Here is a 3,201-nt window from a genome sequence, read left to right as displayed (position 1 = left end):
AGGATTTGTGAGTTAAAAACTTTGGTGTTTTTCTAGATGAACAGATTTATGCTACTTTTTTTTTTTTTGAAACTGATTAATCATCAGATTACTGCATTACACAGATATTTACAACAACTGCTTATTGTAGCAGAGATATTACACTGATATTTACAATCAGATATACATGATTGGGACTTACATTATTACAATGAATTCTATGAAGTACATGCCCAAGACAAATAACCCCTCACAGGAGAGGATGTCCATACTCCACTTGCATTTCGCAAGGGAGAAGGATGTTTAAATATAAAGAACATTTAGCCCCCACAATGCTTTTGTGGGGGCTAGAACCAATGCCCTCACAATGCTTGTGAGGGCAGCAGCCCACCACTTCGGCCTTGGCCGAAGTGGCAGATTTATGCTACTTTGATTATTGCTTAGAGCTAAACTTTGTTTTAGATTATTATTGTATTATTTATTATTTTAGAGAATAGAGACTATGTTAAGACAATAAATAATATTGATTTTCTTTTATAAATAGTAATAAAATTAATGTTATAAGATTTCATTTCAAATTCCTCTTGAGAATCTTGGGTGACTTTCATGTTAAATTCGTACTCCAAAAAATAATCAAAACACTCTACTACTATGTTACTCACCTACTTATTTTAAAAATCAACTTTTACTCTATATACTATTTAAAATATTAAAAAAGTTCTTACTGAAACCTTCAAAGTTCGAATAATTTAGATTCTAAGAATTACTAAGAACACTTGATCACTCACAACACAACTTCTAAAATTTTAAAATTAAAATTTTACTGTTTAAAACTTATTAAATCTAAAAATAATCTTGAATTTTTTTTAAGACCCATTTATTATTCTTCTTTTCCCTTTTTTTTCTTATTTCACATCAAAGGCTAGAGGCTTAAAATACATATCCATTTTATGAATGGTTAGCCCTTTTTCTTTTATTAAATCCAAATTCTTGTGATTTTCCATTCTTAATATGTATTGTTTACACAATTCATCATTGAGATATCATTTACATAAATATAATTTTCCATGATCTGACTTCTAAGATGTTAATAAAATACATTTGGTGAAAATAATATTAGAGTGAGGATCTGTGCACTCATGACAAAAATTTGCAACAATGTCTTTGGATCTTTCAAAATCCCTAAATGAAGATTGATTAAAAAAGAAGACGACAACAATGATGAAGATTGAGGGGTTTATAATACGTGGGAGTGCTAAGCATATTTGCTTCAAGTTAAATTATTCTATCCTTAATTGTAATTTTATAAAAAGACATTTTTCAAGTCAGTCCCATTTTTTATTAAATAAAGAGTATTAAAAATAAGGGATATTATCATTTTCCTACTAAAATTTTTCTGACATATCAAGTCAGTACCATGCTTTGGTAAAAACTGCATTTTATCACCAAATATTTAATCTGTTATCATTTTACCACCATTCCGTTAACACAGTTGAAAATTTGCTGATGTCACAAGGACTTTTAAGACATTTTCGGCTAAAGTCAAAACGCTGCATTTGCAATTGGAAAATAAACATTTGGAAAAAGACATTCTTACAAAGAATTGCACAAAAGATTGTACAAAACTATGAGTTTTGAAAAAGGATAATTACAAAATTTTGATAAAATCGCTAAATTTAATCATATACCTCCTCATTTGGATTTATTTGGATTTTGGGTTGATTAATCTGGGTTGAGTTGATTAATCCGTAAAATGGTATCAGAGCCAAGTTTTGGTTTAAAATATAAAAATGGACGAAACAGTTGTTTATAATATAGGATATAATTTTATGATAAATAGTAATACAATTAAAAATAATATAATAAAACATAAACAATATTATTATTCAGAGGTTAATATATTGAATGATAAACAATTAATACAATTTTATTTAGCCAGAGCTCATGAATTTAAAATTGGAGAACTCATCATAATAAAAAATAAAAATTTAAATATTAATCCTATTCCTCTATTTGGGATTAGGAGAGAAGTATATAGAAATAATTATTCATGGACACAATGGAATATTAACTCTATTGAAGATTATGTAGCTGATCTTATAATTGATTATAATGGATTTTTAAATGTCAAACAACGAGATGAATACAATTGGAATAATAAAAGAATCAGAAGAAAATATTATCCTTTTAGCAACATGCTGATAGGATACAAAGATTTAATTATGTATAAACTTTGCTATATACATAAAGGATTAACAGAAAACAATACCCCTAAGGATATAAGAAATATTACATGTCATAAATACTTATTAGAATATAATGAGATATTATGCAGATGGTACTATGAATAAATTACCAAAACCATTGTTAATTTCTCAAAATATTAAAACCAACATATTAACACCTTCTAGCTATAGGCATAGAGGATTTACTTATGGAAGATTTCAACCATTTGATTTAGTAAACGATTATGATATGTGGGAAAATAATAAGTTAAACAGGATTTCATTATATTTATTAAATAAATTAGGAAACCCTAATTTAACCATAGATGATATAGAAAGTATAAATGAGATACTTGAGATTAAAAGCTTTGATGCCGAAAATATAAGACAAGTCAAAATGATAGGAGAACGAATGAGTGGAGAATTTGATTCTGTTAAACAATTAATAAAAGACTTTAAAATTGAAGATCAAGATAAATTAAAATAAGAAATCATTAATGTTATGAACAAAAGTTCAATTGAAAATATATTAAATAAGATTGAAATTTAACTACAAAATTTTGAAAAAATCGTTGAACAACTTAGTAATAAATTTGCTATAAATATAAATGGAAAATTACAAAAGGATCGAAGTACAGAAGATCAATAACAGTATGGAAGAATTACTTATAGTAATTCAAGAACAAAACAAAATATTTCAAGATACCATAATTTACTATAATGAACAAAAGGATAAAGAAATGATAACAATAACTAAACCTATATTTAACAAAATAAATAAAGACAAAAAATTAATAAGTTTAAGGATGCTAAGTGAAAATATAGAATTATCTAATCAAGAGATATCTGATAAAGAATCTGAATCCGAAAAAGAAGAGGATATAATCATTAATTTACAGGATATTGAAAATAGAATAGAACATCTAAAAATGAATGAATCAAAGCCAAGAGTTTTTGAACAAGGCGAAACTAGCAATAGAGCTTTCTATGCTAGGGA

Source organism: Citrus sinensis, chromosome 4 (genome assembly GCF_022201045.2).
Source record: "Citrus sinensis cultivar Valencia sweet orange chromosome 4, DVS_A1.0, whole genome shotgun sequence".
In the NCBI taxonomy this organism is placed as follows: domain Eukaryota; kingdom Viridiplantae; phylum Streptophyta; class Magnoliopsida; order Sapindales; family Rutaceae; genus Citrus; species Citrus sinensis.
The sequence above is the reverse complement of the archived record's forward strand: the minus strand, read 5'-3'. Positions refer to the sequence as shown.